The following is a 20,217-nucleotide window of genomic DNA, read 5'->3' on the forward strand; positions in this document are numbered from 1 at the left end:
TAATTCTAGCTATGTAAACAAATAATGTAGTAGCAACTGGCAACATTTACCAAACAGTAAGAAGAAAATGATTCTGATACACCATTTCTATTATGAACACAGCACTAGAGTGCTTTGGCAGAGATTTTCTTGCCACTGAAGATCTTTGTGACTCCACATTGGAGAGAGTTTATATATGTACTTAAAAGTACTCATTGTATGAGGAGTACTCATTGGATGAGGGCATTGAGTCCATCAGCAGTAAATTTGCAGATGACACCAAGCTGGGGGCAGGAGTTGATCTGCTGGAGGGTAGAGAGGCTCTGCAGAGGGACCTCGACAGGCTAGACAGATGGGCAGAGTCCAAGGGCAGGAGATTGAACACATCCAAGTGCCAGGTTCTGCACTTTGGCCACAACAACCCCATGCAGTGCTACAGGCTGGGGTCAGAGTGGCTGGAGAGCAGCCAGGCAGAGAGGGACCTGGGGGTGCTGGTCGATGGTAGGCTGAACATGAGCCTGCAGTGTGCCCAGGTGGCCAGGAGGGCCAATGGCATCCTGGCCTGCATCAGGAACAGTGTGGCCAGCAGGAGCAGGGAAGTCATTCTGCCCCTGTACACTGCACTGGTTAGGCCACACCTTGAGTCCTGTGTCCAGTTCTGGGCCCCTCAGTTTAGGAAGGAGGTTGACTTGCTGGAAGGTGTCTAGAGAAGGGCAACGAAGTTGGTGAGGGGTTTGGAACACAGCCCTATGAGGAGAGGCTGAGGGAGCTGGGGTTGCTTAGCCTGGAGAAGAGGAGGCTCAGGGGTGACCTCATTGCTCTCTACAACTACCTGAAGGGAGGTTGTAGACAGGCAGAGGTTGGTCTCTTCTCCCAGGCAGCCAGTACCAGAACAAGAGGACACAGTCTCAGGCTGCACCCGGGGAGGTTTAGGCTGGAGGTGAGGAAGAAATTCTACACAGAGAGAGTGATTGCCCATTGGAATGTGCTGCCTGGGGAGGTGGTGGAGTCACCATCACTGGAGGTGTTCAGGAGGAGACTTGATGGGGTGCTTGGTGCCATGGTGCAGTTGGTTAGGTGGTGTCGGTTGATAGTTTGGACATGATGATCTTGGAGGTCTCTTCCAACCTGGTCTATTCCTATTCTATTCTATTCTATTCTATTCTATTCTATTCTATTCTATTCTATTCTATTCTATTCTATTCTATTCTATTCTATTCTATTCTATTCTATTCTGTTCATGTCCATTGTGCTCAGAGAGCTGGTATAGAAGTCTGTTTGACATTGCTTTCCCCAGAAGACCATACTCTGAGAAGTGCTGGGATGTAAGGTTGAAAATCACAGAATCACAGAATGTTAGGGGTTGAAAGGGACCTCTAGAGGTCATCTGGTCCAACTCCTCTACCAAAGCAGTATCTCCTAGGGCAGGCTGCACAGGAATGCATCCAGGCGGGTTCTGATTTGTGCCTCCAGTATCTGACACAGCTTCCTCTGCAACGTGTCCAATCAGAATTCAGACAGTGTTTAGTACATTTAAGTCCAGGAATTTCTTATTATAAGAATTATTTATTATTTTTACCCTATTATTTGAAGGTGGGTGCAGGATCCATGGCTCTGTTACGATTTCTATTGATGCAGGCCTGCAGAAGGATAGGTAAGGAACATTGACTGCTGTTCTGGCATGAAGCAGTAGAGCAAGATCCTTGACAAAAGATTTTTATATACATGTCAGTTTTTTAAACAGCTGTGGCTGCAGCAGGAACTTCTCAGTACGTTCTTCAGAAGTTTACTTCATTTTCTGTTAGTCACATTGAGCAAGGTTAAACTGTACTCCTCAGCCACTGACTTTCCCTTTGAGTCTGAAAACTCTTCATAACAGAGAGCATGACTCTTGTTTACTTATGAAATAGGTCACAGAAGATAATAAGAAGTGTTTTTTTGCAGAGGCAAATCTTCACAATTATTCAGGAAACTATTACTGATTAGAATAGATGTGGTGGGTTAGCACCCATCCTGAAAACAGGAGGGGGAGGGCTGGCGAGTGCTTTCACAGTATCACTGTATCACAGTATCACAGTATAACTGAGGTTGGAAGAGACCTCGAGGATCATCAAGTCCAACCTATAAACACAGACCCCATGAGTAGACCATGGCACCAAGTGCCACGTCCAATCCCCTCTTGAACACCGCCAGGGACGGCGACTCCACCACCTCCCTGGGCAGCACATTCCAATGACGAATGACTCACTCGATGAACTTTCTCCTCACCTCGAGTCTAAACCTCCCCTGGCGCAGCTTGAGACTGTGTCCCCTTTGCCCTCCCTGCAGGGCATTTCCCCCTGGGAAACTGAGTCTGTTCCACTCCCCCCTCCCTGCCCAGCTAGGGTATAACAGGGAGGACATTGCAGCCCTTAGGTCTCCTTTTTGGCTCCTGCCTTTCCTGGATGAGAGCTACTGCAGCTGCCTTCCTGCTCCTCTGCCATGTGGTCGGGCCTGATCCTCCTCCCTGCTGCCTCTGTGCCTCTTCAGAGAGAGACTGGTTTTGTATTCTTGTTTATTTTTCCCTTCCCATCCATCCTTGTTCCTTGCCCTTGTGAACCTTACCTGTTATTGTTATATATATACATATGTATATTGTTTAAAGAAAACTCTTTAACTCTCTACTTCCAAGCCAACTCCAAATTATTCCTTGGTGGATTTGCTCCTTCCCATCTTTTCTTTTCCTCTCTGTTGGGAGGGAAGAGGGGGGAGCGGGGAAGGAATTCTCAGCCTTGCCCCCATCTGAGCCTTTAACTCCCAGTTAAGGCTCAAACCACTACAGTAGATTAGTAAAAGTATGCAACAAAAGTAATGGTAGAGAAAACATTTCAGGATGATGAGCTGGTTTTTCATTCCCTATTTGCTCAAACAGTTCAGACCAGGGATCCTCTTTATTTCCTAATGTGTAAACATAATTCCAATGTGATTCAAATTATAGTCCTAAATATTGCTATTGTTAGAACTGCCATAGCCACATCTAAAATCTGGAGAGCTGCCCAGAAGATTAATCTCCAGATATCTATCTAAAGCTAGTTTTAAGTTTGTTGAGGGTTATCTAAAGCTAGCCTTAAGTTTGTTGAGGGTATCATCTCATTCATTTGTTGACCTAACATCTGAGCTAAGGTGCAAGTCAAACCCATGGCTACAGGACTGGAACTTTTTAAGATCCCACAAACCACAACAAACACTTTAGCTGACAGGGATTGGCTGTGCCATGACAAATACTGTAATGATGAGGGGGTAAGAACAAATCCACACATGGTTGTGATGTCTCAGTGGGAGGTAGGAATTACACACTGTTGTTCAGAAGATCCCAGAGCTGTGTTGCTGCACCATGATGAACTAATGAAAGCTTGATGTAATGCTTCTGATTAGTTTTTTTCATCAGTTAAGTGTGCTGTCATTTGATACCCTGGTGGAGAGATCTTTGGAGGGCAGCAGCTGAGCCCTGTGGAACCTCAAAGCATTTTATTTCCATTGTGGGCAGCTCAGTTAAGCTCTTATTAAACTCAGCTTTCTCTAATTTTGTAGTTCACCTCCAGACATTTGCTTTTGCTTCCACCCACAATATTAGCTCTAGATGTTTGCCTATGGTTGTTTCACTGCTTCTTCTTGTCTGGATTATCCTTTTCTACTGTGAGGCATCAATTAAATATTTGATCCTTCTTTGGCTATAAAATATCTTTGTAATCATCAGGCTAAAGCTCTTGAATTCAGAACTTAATTGAAGTGTACTGGTGCAAAGTGTATGTATTGGAAATACCATGCTCTTGTTATAACTCTTGTTTACACGCAGTGATCCGTAAGATGTGTAAGTTTCCTGGCATTGAAGACAAACTCAGCTGAAGTGAATTCACCTCTATATGATTTCTTAATCCAGCAGAACGTGCTTCCCTTCTGGAAAAACTCTTTTCAGGTCAGCTGTTCAAACAAAGAAAGTGACAAACTGCAGATAGCAAACTGAGCATTTGTGGGAGTTCATGCTTATTACAGCAGTGTTCTACAAAGTATGTGCTTAGGCTTTTAATAAACTTCCTCTAGAGATCAGTTACCATGATTTGTATAGCTGCTATGGATAAGAGGTTTTGGGGGGTGGTTGGTTTTGAAATGTATTGGGGGGGGTTTGGTTATTTATTTTTATTGAAAGTAACTTGAATGCTTCTATTCAGGCAGAATAAACAGCAAAAGGGAGGCAGAACACAGTATCTATAAGGAAAAACAATAATTAAGATAGCCTTAGTAGAACTCTGCAATATGTTGATCTGTTAGAGGGCAGAAGGGCTCTGCAGAGGGACCTCGACCGACTGGACAGATGGGCAGAGTCCAACAGGATGGCATTCAACAAGTCCAAGTGCCAGGTGCTGCACTTTGGCCACAACAACCCCATGCAGAGCTACAGGCTGGGGTCAGAGTGGCTGGAGAGCAGCCAGGCAGAGAGGGACCTGGGGGTGCTGATTGACAACTGCCTAAACATGAGCCAGCAGTGTGCCCAGGTGGCCAAGAAGGCCAATGGCATCCTGGCCTGCATCAAGAACAGTGTGGCCATGTAATGGGTTGGGGCAGGCCCCCTCCCCACCACGCGCAGAAATAACGACTCAGACAAACGGATTGCAAAGGTGATGGAAAGTTTAAATAGAACAGTGAGTGCGTGCAGGGAAAAAAAACTAAAAATACAGTGACAAGAGAGAGAAAACCAAAAGCAGACCCAGAGAAACCCATTCCTACCTGAGGGTACACCCAAGACCCTCAGGGCTCCTTCTTCCCCCTCCCATTGCTAGGCTAGTCTCAGCTGGCCAGATCTGAGACTGCCCATCCCCCCGTGGCCTTGGGCCTAGCCAGGCCCAAAGCCAGGAGATCTCTCCCCCATGTTACCGGCTGATGGAGGAGGAAGAAAAGAGCAAGTGCCAGACCCCGCCACAAAACTTATAGTGGTGCAAGGGATCATGGTAGGAAATAACCTAATTTCCTGTGTCCACCCACTGGGCTGGACTTCTGGACACAGGAAGCATCCCTGTAGCAGATGGCACCCAGCCCAAACTACGACAGGCCAGCAGGAGCAAGGAAGTCATTGTGCCCCTGTGCTCTGCACTGGTTAGGTCACACCTTGAGTCCTGTGTCCAGTTCTGGGCCCCTCAGTTTAGGAAAGATGTTGAGTTGCTGGAAGGTGTCCAGAGAAGGGGAAAAAAGCTGGGGAGGTGTCTGGAGCACAGCCCTGTGAGGAGAGGCTGAGGGAGCTGGGGTTGTTTAGCATGAAGAGAAGGATGTGGGGAGACTTTATTGCTGTCTACAACTACCTGAAGGGAGGTTGTAGCCAGGAGGGGGCTGGTCTCTTCTCCCAGGCAATCAGCACCAGAACAAGAGGACACAGTCTCAAGCTGCACCAGGGGAAGTTTAGGCTGGAGGTGAAGAGAAAGTTCTTCACAGAGAGAGTTATTAGCCATTGGAATGTGCTGCCCAGGGAGGTAGTGGAGTCACCATCCCTGGAGGTGTTCAAGAAGGGATTGGATGTGGCACTTGGTGCCATGGTTTAGTCATGGGGTCTGTGGTGACAGGTTGGACTCAATGATCTTTGAGGTCTCTTCCAACCTTGGCAACCCTGTGATTCTGTGATTCCCAGGTTTTGTAGGACAGCTTTGTCCGTTTCAGGCTTGTTCACAGGTAGCCCAGAATGTAGGTCAGCAGGAGGAGATGTGTGCGGAGGAGGATAAGCACTGATAAATTAATACTCTTGACAAAGTTTTCTCACTCTAAGGTTTCAGTATAATCAAAACCAGTTTAACATTTGAGGAAAAGCACCATGAAATGGAGTAATGGAATTAGCTTTTATGTTTTTCCAGGAACCTAATCCCCATTTCCTGTCACAACTGTATCTTATTAATACGAGGCATCTGCTGGATTGAAGCCGCCCTAAAATGTGCACAAATAGAATATGCCTGGTTTAAATCATCTCTTTTCTGACATTTGTGGTGAAAAACTAAGGCAAGATGCTGTCTCAGATCATCATAAAAAGGAGTATGATTTGGAATACAGCAAGTTTTCAGCATGGGCTCACAGACAGATAATATAATTCTGTTAATGTAGCAGCCAAGTCTGTGGCTGCCTGCATTTTTATGTCTTGCCTCCCCTTTCATTTTGTATTCTGTGGTTGCAGCAATTAGTTTCCAGTCACAGAGGGAAATGAACAGCTATCTTGAAACTCACTTTCCCAGCCCCGTGTCCTTCAGGACTGGGAGTAGAAAGTTGTTTGTTTTCTAATTTTTGGGGTGGGGTTTTGAAACATAAATCATATTTTTCTCACATCGTAACTAGCCTCCACAGGCTTATGGCAAATGGCTCAAAGCCTGATAATGACATGGGATCATCTCAGGAACATAATGTCTGGAATATAGTTTCTCAGGGCACTAATGCCCTACCCAGGTATTTTTTCCACATTAATACCCACTCTGAAAAAAAATAGAATAGAATAGAATAGAATAGAATAGAATAGAATAGAATAGAATAGAATAGAATAGAATAGAATAGAATAGAATAGAATAGAATAGACCAGGTTGGAAGAGACCTTCAAGATCATAGAATCCAACCTATCATCCAACACCACCCAACCAACTAACCCATGGCACCAAGCACCCCAACAAGTCTCCTCCTGAACACCTCCAACGACAGCAACTTCACCACCTCCCCAGGCAGCACATTCCAATGGGCAATCACTCTCTCTGTATAGAACTTCTTCCTAACCTCCAGCCTAAACCTCCCCTGGTGAAGCCTGAGACTGTGTCCTCTTGTTCTGGCACTGGTTGCCTGGGAGAAGAGACCAACCTCTGCCTGTCTACAACCTCCCTTCAGGTAGTTGTAGACAGCAATAAGGTCACCCCTGAGTCTCCTCCAAGCTAAGCAACCCCAGCTCCCTCAGCCTCTCCTCACAGGGCTGTGCTCCAGACCCCTCCCCAGCTTTGTTGCCCTTCTCTGGACACCTTGCAGCAGCTCAACATCTTTCCTAAACTGAGGGGCCCAGAACTGGACACAGGACTCAACGTGTGGCCTAACCAGTGCTGAGCACAGGGGCAGAATGACCTCCCTGCTCCTGCTTGCCACACTGTTCCTGATGCAGGCCAGGATGCCATTGGCCCTCTTGGCTGCCTGGGCACACTGCAGGCTCATGTTCAGCCTACCATTGACCAGCACCACCAGGTTCTTCGCCAAGGGCAAATCCTGCCTGACCAACCTGGTGGCCTTCTATGAGCAGGTGACAACATCAATAGCTGAGGGGAGAGCAACTGATGTCGTTTGCCTGGAGCTGAGCAAAGCCTTCGACACTGTCCCACACCACATCCTGGTCTCCAGACTGGTGACACATGGGTTGGATGGGTGACCACTGGATGGATACAGAACTGGCTTGATGGCTGCACCCAAAGAGTGGCTGTCAATGGCTCCATGTCCCAGTGGAGGCCAGGGACAAGCAGAGTCCCTCAGGGATCAGTCCTGGGACCAGGCTTGTTCAACATCTTTGTGGGTGCCATGGACAGTGGCATTGAGTGCACCCTCAGCAGGTTTGCTGATGACACCAAGCTGTGTGGTGCAGCAGACAGCTGGAGGGAAGGGAGGCCATCCAGAGGGACCTGGACAGGCTGGAGAGGTGGGCACAAGCCAACCTCAGGAGGTTCAACAAGACCAAGGGCAGGGTCCTGCATCTGGGTGGAGGCAATCCCAGGCACAAATCCAGGCTGGGCAGGGACTGGCTGGAAAGCAGCCCTGAGGAGAGAGCCTTGGGGGTGCTGGTGGAGGAGAAGCTCAACAGGAGCTCTCAGTGTGCACTTGCAGCCCACAAAGCCAATCAGATCCTGGGCTGCATCAGGAGAAGTGTGGCCAGCAGGGCAAGGGAGGTGATTCTCCCCCTCTGCTCAGCTCTGGGGAGACCCCACCTGGAGTACTGCCTCCAGTTCTGGAGCCCCTATTCCAAGAGGGATCTGGAGGTGCTGGAAGGTGTCCAGAGAAGGGCCAGGAGGATGAGCAGAGGGCTGGAGCACCTCTCCTGTGAGGACAGACTGAAGGAGTTGGGGCTGTTCAGTCTGCAGAAGAGAAGGCTCCCAGGTGACCTCATTGTGGCCTTCCAGTATCTGAAGGGGGCTACAGGAGGGCTGGGGAGGGACTGCTCAGGATCTCAGGTAGTGATAGGACTAGGGGGAATGGAATGAAGCTGGAGGTGGGGAGATTGAGGCTGGAGGTGAGGAGGAAGTTCTTCCCCATGAGAGTGGTGAAGCCCTGGAATGGGTTGTCCAGGGAGGTGGTTGAGGCCCTGTCCCTGGAGGTGTTTAAGCCCAGGCTGGCTGAGGCTGTGGCCAGGCTGATGTAGTGTGGGGTGTCCCTGCCCATGGCAGGGGGGTTGGAACTAGATGATCCTTGTGGTCCCTTCCAACCCTGACTGATTCTATGATACTATGAATGTGCAGAACCTGGCACTTGGATGTGTTCAATCTCCTGCCCTTGGACTCTGCCCATCTGTCCAGCCTGTCGAGGTCCCTCTGCAGAGCCTCTCTACCCTCCAGCAGATCAACTCCTGCCCCCAGTTTGGTGTCGTCTGCAAATTTACTGATGATGGACTCAGTCCCCTCATCCAGATCATCAACAAAGATATTAAAGAGGCTGGGGCCCAGCACTGATCCCTGGGGCACACACTAGTGCCTGGCTGCCAGCTGGCTGTGGCACCATTCACCACCACTCTCTGGGCTCCGCCTCCAGCCAGTTCCTAACCCAGCTCAGAGAGCTGCTGCCCAAGCCAGGGGCTGACAACTTGGCCAGGAGTTTGCTGTGGGGGATGGTGTCAAAGGCCTTGCTGAGGTCCAGGCAGACTACATCCACAGCCTGCCCCACAGCCACCAGGCAGTCACCTGGGAATAGAAGGAGATCAGGTTGGTCAGGCAGGACCTACCCTTCCTGAATCCATGCTGGCTGGGCCTGATGCCTTGGCCATCCTGTAAGTGCTGTGTGATTGCACTCAAGATGACCTGTTCCATGATCTTGCCTGGCACTGTTGCTATGTTTCCTTATAGATGACTTCAATATATACTGACAACGACAAAGGCTTCTTGGGGAGCCAGATGAGTCTGGAAATCTGGCACTGAGTCCTGAAGTGTGAATCAGGACAAGGAGACTCAGAAATTCCTGTGTTGCTTCCCCAGCCCTTTCCCAAATGCTCTGGGTGGTGTCACAGGTACCCGGGTCTGTGTTCTGCTTGTGTCACCTGAGCCTTATCATTGTGAACAGTGGGAGAGTGGATCTGAAATCCCACTTGATTGCGATAGGTGACTTACTGCAGGCCTGGAAGGCCAGCATAAACTTTGGCCAAATGTAGCTGTAAGCCAAGATATCATGAGAACCCTGGCATGGAGACATTAGGCCACACCTTGGGTCCTGTGTCCAGTTCTGGGCCCCTCAGTTTTGGAAAGATGTTGAGTTGCTGGAAGGTGTCCAGAGAAGGGCAACAAAGCTGGGGAGGGGTTTGGAGCACAGCCCTGTGAGGAGAGGCTGAGGGAGCTGGGGTTGCTTAGCCTGGAGAAGAGGAGGCTCAGGGGTGACCTTCTTGCTGTCTACAACTGAAGGGAGCAACTGAAGGGAGGTTGTATCCAGGTGGGGGTTGGTCTCTTCTCCCAGGCAACCACCAGCAGGAGGACACAGTCTCAAGCTGTGCCAGGGGAGGTTTAGGCTGGATGTTAGGAAGAAGTTCTTCCCAGAAAGAGAGATTGGCCATTGGAATGTGCTGCCCAGGGAGGTGGTGGAGTCACTGTCCCTGGAAGTTTTTAAGGAGAGACTGGCTGAGGTAATTGGTGCCATGGTTTAGCTGATTAGATGGTGTTGGATGATAGGTTGGACTCGATGATCTCAAAGGTCTTTTCCAATTCTTGGTTAATTCTATTATATTCCATTCCATTCCATTCCATTCCATTCCATTCCATTCCATTCCATTCCATTCCATTCCATTCCATTCCATTCTATTCTATTTATTCTATTATATTCCATTTATTCCATTCCATTCCATTCCATTCCATTCCATTCCATTCCATTCCATTCCATTCCATTCCATTCCATCCTGGCTAAGTCTATTCTATTCTATTCTATTCTATTCTATTCTATTCTATTCTATTCTATTCTATTCTATTCTATTCTATTCTATTCTATTCTATTCTATTCTATTCCATTCCATTCCATTCCATTCCTTTCCATTCCGTTCCGTTCCGTTCCATTCTGTTCCAATCTGGTCAATTCTATTCTAGTCTAGTCTATTCTAGTCTAGTCTATTCTAGTCTAGTCTAGTCTATTCATCAGTTCCATTGCAGAGCTGATCAGCTGGTTTTCCAGCCCTCACCAATTTGTTTTACCCTGATGCCAGCTGTGCCTTCTTTCTGTCAAGTCCATGGTGCTTATTCACCTTAGCCATGGTCTTTGCGCTATTCCCCCTCCTGAACAGCTCTACCTGTTCCCACAGATTGTGCCCTGAAAAGAACCCTTTAAAAGATTTGCTCTTCAGGAAAATGAAAACACACTGAAATAAACTGTGAGGAACCTCTCTTCTGATTTTTCCATTATTGTCATGGCTTTTTTTCCCCCCATCTTTGGTCTTTTGTGATCCCTTGGCCATGTTATGTCTAGTTAGGGATTTTGTGATTAAAAGACAAAAGTGTTAGCTAGTTCATGTCTGCAGTGCTGTGTGGGTTTCTATCAGCAGAGCATCTGAACTTGTGTGTCCTAAAAACCCTTCTGCAGGCTTAATTAACTGACATTTCACATATGGAGGGTGTCAGTTGCCTATCCAGCTGCACAGTTGGTTTGAGTCCTGAATGTTTTGGCTGTAAAATAACAATGCTTTCCAAAAACCAATAGTGAAAGGAGCATTGTTATAGCCTATTTCTCAGGAGCAGATTGGAGGATCTGAAAGTCAAACTGGTTAGTTTAAGGTCTGCATATGCACCAGGATAAAGAGTTTGCAATTAATTAGTAATTTCCTCGGTTGGTGACACAAACCCAAGTCTTGCTCACCCAGTTCAGATTGTGCAGAGAGATTGTGGAGTAAACTCTCCAGTGGGACTAATTATTCTCAGTATTTCACTCATCATATTATAATGCTCTTCAGAGAAAAGAAAATAAACATTCTCATCAAACTCTGAAACATGCTTTTGTTGTTGGTTTGTTTGATTTGTTTTGGTTTTTGTTTTGTTTTCCCTGAGAATAGAATAGAATAGAATAGAATAGAATAGAATAGAATAGAATAGAATAGAATAGAATAGAATAGAATAGAATAGAATAGAATAAACCAGGTTGGAAGAGACCTTCAAGATCATCGAGTCCAACCTATCATACAACACCACCCAACCAACTAACCCATGGCACCAAGCACCCCAGCAAGTCTCCTCCTGAACACCTCCAGTGATGGTGACTCCACCACCTCCCCAGGCAGCCCATTCCAATGGGCAATCACTCTCTCTGTGTAGAACTTCCTCCTAACTTCCAGCCTAAACCTCCCCTGGCACAGCTTGAGACTGTGTCCTCTTGTTCTGGTGCTGGCTGCCTGGGAGAAGAGACCAACCTCTGCCTGTCTACAACCTCCCTTCAGGTAGTTGTAGAGAGCAATAAGGTCACCCCTGAGTCTCCTCTTCTCCAGGCTAAGCAACCCCAGCTCCCTCAGCCTCTCCTCACAGGGCTGTGTTCCAAGCCCCTCACCAATTTTGTTGCCCTTCTCTGGACACGCTCCAGCAAGTCAACCTCCTTCCTAAACTGAGGAGCCCAAGTTGCTCTTCCTTTGAAGAGGCTAATATCTGATCATGGAAATCATAGAGAATAAATAAATAAATAAATAAAAGCTTTGTAGAGAATGATTTACCTAAAATTGCACTGTCAAAAAAGCTTTTCATAATAGTAATACAAAAATCACAAATTTTGTGATGAACACACTACCGCTACACCAATTTGCTTACTCACCTGGTGGTATTTGCATGTTCTTATGTAATGAACACACCGAGTTTTGTTACGATAAGGCAGCCTGAGAGAGCTGGGCTGGTAGCAGTTGGAGAGCGGCCACGAAGAGAGGGACCTGGGGGTGCTGGTTGATGTTAGCCTATAGGGTAGGCCAATGGCATCCTGGCTTGCATCAGGAACAGTGTGGCCAGCAGGAGCAGGGAGGTCATTCTGCCCCTGTACACTGCACTGGTTAGGCCACACCTTGAGTCCTGTGTCCAGTTCTGGGGCCCTCAGTTTAGGAAGGAGGTTGACTTGCTGGAGCGTGTCCAGAGAAGGGCAACAAAGTTAGTGAGGGGTTTGAAATACAAGCCCTATGAGGAGAGGCTGAGGGAGCTGGGGTTGCTTAGCCTGGAGAAGAGGAGACTCAGAGGTGACCTTCTTGCTCTCTACAACTACCTGAAGGGAGGTTGTAGACAGGCAGAGGTTGGTCTCTTCTCCCAGGCAGCCAGCACCAGAACAAAAGGACACAGTCTCAGGCTGTGCCAGGGGAGGTTCAGACTGGAGGTCAGGAAGAAGTTCTACATAGAGAGAGTGATTGCCCATTGGAATGGGCTGCTTGAGGAGGTGGTGGAGTCACCATCATTGGAGGTGTTCAGGAGGAGACTTGATGGGGTGCTTGGTGCCATGGTTTAGTTGTTTAGGTGGTGTTGGATGATAGGTTGGACACGATGATCTTGAAGGTCTCTTCCAACCTGGTCTATTCTATTCTATTCTATTCTATTCTATTCTATTCTATTCTATTCTATTCTATTCTATTCTATTCTATTCTATTCTATTCTATTCTATTCTATTCTATTCTATTCTATTCTATTCTATTCTATTCTATTCTTTCCTCAGAGATGGAAGCCTCTATTGAGCTAATCAGTCCTATTCAGCAAGCTACTTGAGCACACCCTCAAGTTCCATTGATTCAAGTGATTGTTCCAACCTGGAGACTGAAGGTTCATCCCTAGGAAGCCACACAAGGCTTTTGCTTTCATTCTTTGCAGTAGGACCAGATGTTTTGGGTACAGTGTGTGTGTGGGTGAAAGTGAATGGGAATGCTTTCCTTGGTAGCTGTGTACACACAGTTCCAATTTCCCTGTGACAGCAGAGTGTGTTGACATCCACGGGAGAACAGACTGCTGGGTGAACAAGACTTACCTCTTTAGAGAGCAATTTAATACCTTCAAAATCAAATTGTTCTGGTATTAAGCCAATACAAAAGTGAACTCCCTCAAGAAGGTGAATGCAGTGAAATGAGGCTCCTGTGGGCTCTTATGAACCTGGACTTTTTCTGTCAAGGAGTAATTTCATCATTCCTGGAAGCCCATCATACAAGTGTGCCTAGTGAAACCTTCCCTTTGGCTACCAGATGAAGAAATACCTTTTCTTAGTTAAGCAATGCCTATCCACATGGAGGAAAGCAGCTCCCTATTTACCAGATCTGTTTAACTCGACCTGTATGCTGTTCCTACCTGAACATGTGGGAAAAAACCTTCTTCCTATACTGAGAAAAGACTTGTCTTAGCAGGGAAGTAATTAATCTGGAGAAGTGTAGTCTAAAATAAAGAATGATTATGTTGTTCTTTAGGTCTGTTTGCCTGCCAGAGTGTTTCTGAGGGGCTGAAAACATCCCAGAGGAGATCATATTAAATTTTCCTGCTGCTGTGCTTGTAGGCTCATATAAGTTATGAGGGCAGCTGTAGGACTTCTCAGTAGCTCGTTCTACTCCTGGCCTCAGAGTTTTGGGTACCAAGTCTTGATCCACAACTGCTGCCGTGTGCTCTGTGAGCTGTTCTCTGTGGCAGCTAGTATGATCCATCAAAACTAGAATAGAACAGAATAGAATAGAATAGAATAGAATAGACCAGGTTGGAAGAGACCTTCAAGATCATCGTGTCCAACCTATCATACAACACCACCTAATCAACTAAACCATGGCACCAAGCACCCCATCAAGTCTCCTCCTGAACACCTCCAGCGATGGCGACTCCACCACCTCCCCAGGCAGCCCATTCCAATGGGCAATCACTCTCTCTGTGTAAAACTTCCTCCTAACCTCCAGCCTGAACCTCCCCTGGTGCAGCCTGAGACTGTGTCCTCTTGTTCTGGTACTGGTTGCCCAGGAGAAGAGACCAACCTCTGCCTGTCTACAACCTCTCTTGAGGCAGTTGTAGACAGCAATAAGGTCACCCCTGAGCCTCCTCTTCTCCAGGCTAAGCAACCCCAGCTCCCTCAGCCTCTCCTCACAGGGCTGTGTTCCAAACCCCTCATCAACTTCGTTGCCCTTCTCTGGACACCTTCCAGCAAGTCAACCTCCTTCCTAAACTGAGGGGCCCAGAACTGGACACAGGACTCAAGGTGTGGCCTAACCAGTGCAGTGTACAGGGGCAGAATGACCTCCCTGCTCCTGCTGGCCACACTCTTCCTGATGCAGGCCAGGATGCCATTGGCTCTCCTGGCCGCCTGGGCACACTGCAGGCTCATGTTCAGCCTACCATCGACCAGCACCCCCAGGTCCCTCTCTGCCTGGCTGCTCTCCAGCCACTCTGACTCTAGCCTGTAGCACTGCATGGGGTTGTTGTGGCCAATGTGCAGAACCTGGCACTTGGATGTGTTCAATCTCCTGCCCTTGGCCTCTGCCTATCTGTCCAGCCTGTTGAGGTCCCTCTGCAGAGCCTCTCTACCCTCCAGCAGATCAACTCCTGCCCCCAGCTTGGTGTCATCTGCAAATTTACTGACGATCGGGAACCATTACTTTTCCTTTTGATCTACATCCTTTTCCAGGCTGACTTCCTCACAGTCTACTTTTCCAATACAGCTACTACCTAGTGTAAGTGAGGCATTGGAGACTTGGGCACTTTGAAATTCCCCAGTTCAGGCCCTTGAAATAGCTACATGGCCAACACATGCTGTCAGCCACCTCCTAAAACAACGTTAGAGAAGAACTGCATTGCTCTGGGGAAGTGGCATTATCCTGTCCTAATTTCTGAAACCACACAGTGTGCTGTTCACAAAAAATATGCTGTGGGCCATACCAAGGAAAAACATATCCCACAGCTAAGTCCACATGCAGGTTTTTTTGACACACAAGTTCAGACATGGTTTCCAAGCATGATGAATAGGGAACAATGTCCTGTTTGTCTGGGTGTGTGCACTCTCAAGCAGACAAGCTGGAAGTGCCTGCAGATTCTTGAACAGGAGTCAAAAAAGGTCATTTGGAAACGGACAACATTTGCTCCTGCACAGTCTGTGACTAAACATCTGGGATTCACAGAGGACAGTGGAAAAAGGTATCAGCAGTAAACAGGATTTTGCTGGTTTCTTCCACAGGCAGAGCAAGACTCAGAATAAAAGAGGTAATAGTGTAGAAAATGATCAAAATTTGTGCTGTGCACTTAAGCTGCTTTTAACAATTACGTTCTGCTTTCTTGCTCTTCTGGTTTTTTTTCCCCACTCAAAGCCTCACAAATTGACTAGTTCTAATGAAAAGGAGAAGACACTGATGTTATACAGTAGCTGAAAACAAAGCAATTTGTTGAGAATGACTGTAGAAAAGTATTCTTTGCTAATAGGTCACATTTGCTCTCCTGAAACATGGGGCAGGTTTGAAAAATTCTTCTGAGGCTGTAGGGAATGATTTTCATCTTTACAGTACTGTTTTGAAGAACCACAGAGTGCAGGCTTGTCAGAAGGGGGAACATAAGTACCCTCCCAAAGCAGTTTTTAGCATAACATCATACTTCTCTACACATTTTCTCCCCCTTCAGAAAATATAAAACCAAAAAACCCCAAACAAACAACACCACCCCCAAACAAATACAAACAACAACACCCCCACACCAAACCAAACATCAATCAATCAAACAAAAACCCAAACAAACACCCCCCCCAAACAAATACAAACAACAACACCCCCACACCAAACCAAACATCAATCAATCAAACAAAACCCCCAAACAAACAACCCCCCCAACAAATACAAACAACACCCCCACACCAAACCAAACATCAATCAATCAAACAAAAACCCCCAAACAAACAACCCCCCCCAAACAAATACAAACAACAACACCCCCACACCAAACCAAACATCAATCAATCAAAGACCCCAAACAAACAACACCACCCCCAAACAAATACAAACAACAACACCCCCACACCAAACCAAACATCGACCAATCAAACAAAAAACCCCAAAGCAACCACCCAAACCCAAAACTTCCTCTCAAGCTATAATAACTTAGCTATTTCTTCATTTATGCCCTTCAAGAAGATATAGATCATGCAGTTGTTTTGTACTCAGCACTGGTTAGGCCACACCTTGAGTCCTGTGTCCAGTTCTGGGCCCCTCAGTTTAGGAAGGAGGTTGAGTTGCTGGAAGGTGTCCAGAGAAGGGCAACAAAGCTGGGGAGAGGCCTCGAGCACAGCCCTATGAGGAGAGGCTGAGGGAGCTGGGGCTGCTTAGCCTGGAGAAGAGGAGGCTCAGGGGAGACCTTCTTAATGTCTACAACTCCCTGAAGGGAGGTTGTAGCCAGGTGGGGGTTGGTCTCTTCTCCTAGGCAACCAGTACCAGAACAAGAGGACACAGTCTCAAGCTGTGCCAGGGGAGGTTTAGGCTGGAGGTTAGGAAGAAGTTCTTCATAGAAAGAGAGATTTGCCATTGGAATGTGCTGCCCAGGGAGGTGGTGGAGTCACCATCCCTGGAGGTGTTTAGGAAGAGACTGGATGAGGCACTTGGTGCCATGGTTTAGTTGATTAGATGGTGTTGGGTGATAGGTTGGACCTGATGATCTGAAAGGTCTTTTCCAACCTGGTTAATTCTATTCTATTCTATTCTATTCTATTCTATTCTATTCTATTCTATTCTATTCTATTCTATTCTATTCTATTCTATTCCACTCCACTCCACTCCACTCCACTCCACTCCACTCCACTCCACTCCACTCCACTCCACTCCATTCCATTCCATTCCATTCCATTCCATTCCATTCCATTCCATTCCATTCCATTCCATTCCATTCCATTCCACCTATTTTCTGTTGATTCCTGCAGTTGCAGTAAATGGACATAAATGAGAGCAGCTATTGATGTGAGCAATACCGATGCACTGTTTTAACAGATTTATTCCCTACAAACATTCATTAGTTACACAGCACCTCTTTTCTCAAAGCACTTCCCAGCACATTCTTAAAACACAATTATCCAGAGATAGTGCTCCAGGAGCAGGCATTGCCCAGGCATTAATAACCCAGTAGCTGAAGGCTTGTTGGCATTCTTACCAGAGCCATTCTCCCAGCTTCTCTCATTTCAGGAGAGCAAAAGTGCCTTGCAGCATGCCCTGGAGGATGAAGTCAGACTATTGGCAATAGTTAATCTTTAGAGAGGAAGCATGAAGTATTGTTCTGAGCACAAGGCAAAACCTGAAACTCCCAGTTTTGGCTCTGACTGTGATTCTCACCAAAGCTTTGGGTAAATCACTTCATCTCTTTTCTTTATCTGCAAAATATTGACAATACAACTTTGTTTCACTGAGTAATTTTACAAGATGTTGGTAAATGAATGCCTGAAAAACACTTTGATGGTAAAAAAGTGCATTTTAAGTGTGAGATTTAATACAAACTGCTCACAAGAATAGTGTTCTGCAGAATCCAATGGGATGGCATTCAACAAGTCCAAGTGCCAGGTGCTGCACTTTGGCTACGGCAATCCCATGCAGAGCTGCAGGCTGGGGTCAGAGTGGCTGAGAGCTGCCAAACAGAGAGGGACCTGGGGGTGCTGATTGACAGCCGCCTGAACATGAGCCAGCAGTGTGCCCAGGTGGCCAAGAGGGCCAATGGCATCCTGGCCTGCATTAGGAATAGTGTGGCCAGCAGGAGCAGGGAAGTCATTGTGCCCCTGTACTCTGCACTGGTTAGGCTGCACCTTGAGTCCTGTGTCCAGTTCTGGGCCCCTCAGTTTAAGAAGGACATTGAGAGACTTGAAGGTGTCCAGAGAATGACAACAAGGCTGGGGAGAGGCCTTGAGCACAGCCCTGTGAGGAGAGGCTGAGGGAGCTGGGGTTGTTTAGCCTGGAGAAGAGGAGGCTCAGGGGAGACCTCATTGCTCTCTACAACTCCCTGACAGGTGGTTGTAGCCAGGAAGGGGTTGGTCTCTTCTCTCTATCAACCAGCAGCAGAACAAGAGGACACAGTCTCAAGCTGTGCCAGGGGAGGTTTAGGCTGGAGGTGAGGAGAAAGTTCTTCACCGAGCGAGTCGTTCGTCATTGGAATGTGCTGCCCAGGGAGGTGGTGGAGTCACCATCCCTGGAGGTGTTCAAGAGGGGATTGGATGTGGCACTTGGTGCCATGGTCTAGTCATGGGGTCTGTGTTGATAGGTTGAACTCGATGATCCTCGAGGTCTCTTCCAACCTTAGTTATACTGTGATACTGTGATACTGTGATATTTGGGACCTACAACTGTGGGTTTAGACCTATCCACAACAGCATTTCCTTAGACAAAGCTACTGAAAGTGGAACCAAACCCTGTCCCTGCTGTTTTCTTGTAGTGAGAATGATGTAATAGGAATGGTGAAGAGTGATATGGTTCAGTATATTTTACTCAAAATGTCCACAGAGTGTTGCAGCTGAAACCAAATGGACAATTTGGTGGAGTGTCATACTGGGCATGCAGTTACCTCTGAGTGTAGGTCAGCAGCAGTCTTGCAGCTCAAGCGTCGCTGTGTTGCAAAGCAGCCATAGATCAGGCAGCAGTAAGTCTGGAGCAGGGCAAAGCAAACCATGGGAATGTGAAAAAATGGCATTAGAAGGCAGTGTTTCCTCCAAGACCACACTTCCAAAGAAAAAGCAATTTCAACCATGAGTGGAGTTGAAGGCCTGTATTTTCAAGCCTGGTTCTCTAAGCACAGGCTACAACTATGAATGGTGATGCTAGTTGAGCCGGGTCTATCGTCTGATCCTTCCTCTAGAAACTCCCTTCTGGAGAAAAGGTTGTGAATGATGGGCTAATGATGCACTGAATTTAGGGAGTAGAACCTCAAGCAATGCTCAGCTGATAGAAGGAAATGTTCTAGCCCTTGTAGGCCACAGACCTTGGGAACAAACTGCAGCTATGTAGAGAGAAAAAAGCCTTTAGCTGATTTCCAATGGCCACTGTGACTCAGGAAGCCACAGAACGACCTGAGAATTAGAGCTGGTAAATATTGCAAGAGAGTCTTTTGTTTTCTCTCTGAACTTAGATAAGAGATGCTTGATCGTTTGCCTTTTGTCTAACACCTGCCTGGGCCTTGCCCGGCGATGTGTGTGCCCTGGCCTTCTCTCGGCAGCCAGTCACGGAGGATGGACACATTTGATTGCCAATCACGAGTTGCTTTTGATTATGTTAGCCTATATAAAGAAAAGACTTTGTACAATAAAGTAGACACTTTGCTTGCACCAAGCTTTGTCTCCATCTCTCAATCGCAGTAGGCTAACTTCTAAGAAGGATGGCTATCTAAAAGAGAAACTGAGTAAACTGGAGGTACCTAACTGGACACTGCCAATCTTCAGGCAGCTGGTGCTCTGCTTTATTTTTTGTGCATACTCCTTGTGCCTCAGGGAGTGCTGTGGAAACTTGTAGGGTGTCTCTGAATTTGATGGTGGTCCCTCTGTGCTCCTGAAAGGGCTGCTAGGAGTATTCTTGTACCAGCAGCCAGAACAGCTGCCACTCTACACACTCCCAAGGCAGTCACCACTCCTTTCTGTTTAAAATACAGAATCACAAAAAACATCTGGTTGGAAGAGACCTCAAAGATCCTCCAGTCCAACCCCTGATCCAGTTTAGGGTCAATCCTAAACCATGTCCCCAAGTGCCAGGCGACTCCACCAGTTCCCTGGGCAGACCATTGCAATGTTTGATAACCCTCCTGTGAAGAAATATTTCCTAGCATCCAGCCTGAACCTCCCCTGGTGCAGCTTGAAACCATTTCCTCTAGTCCTGTCACTTCACACCAAGGAGAAGAGGTTGACTGCTCCTTGCTCCAGTCTCCCTTCAGGTAGTTGTAGAGAGCAATGAGGTCTCCCCTCAGCCTCCTCTTCTCTACACTGAACAGTCCCAGCTCCCTCAGATGCTCCTTGCAGCTCATCTGCTCCAGGCCCTTCACAAGCCTTGTTGCCCTTCTCTGGACATGTTCCAGAACCTCAATGTCCCCCTTGTAGTGAGTGGCCAGA

General features: G+C 47.2%; 1 protein-coding gene across 1 annotated transcript in view; it reads left to right on the forward strand.

Moving 5' to 3' along the window:
- The window catches only part of HHAT (hedgehog acyltransferase), a 272,236-nt gene that overhangs the window by 32,216 nt on the left and 219,803 nt on the right, over window positions 1–20,217 (forward strand). The gene's annotated exons all lie outside the window — the stretch shown is intronic.

Source organism: Melanerpes formicivorus, unplaced genomic scaffold, assembly GCF_026170545.1.
Source record: "Melanerpes formicivorus ecotype bairdi unplaced genomic scaffold, bMelFor1.0.p_v2 SCAF_84, whole genome shotgun sequence".
Taxonomy (NCBI): Eukaryota; Metazoa; Chordata; class Aves; order Piciformes; family Picidae; genus Melanerpes; species Melanerpes formicivorus.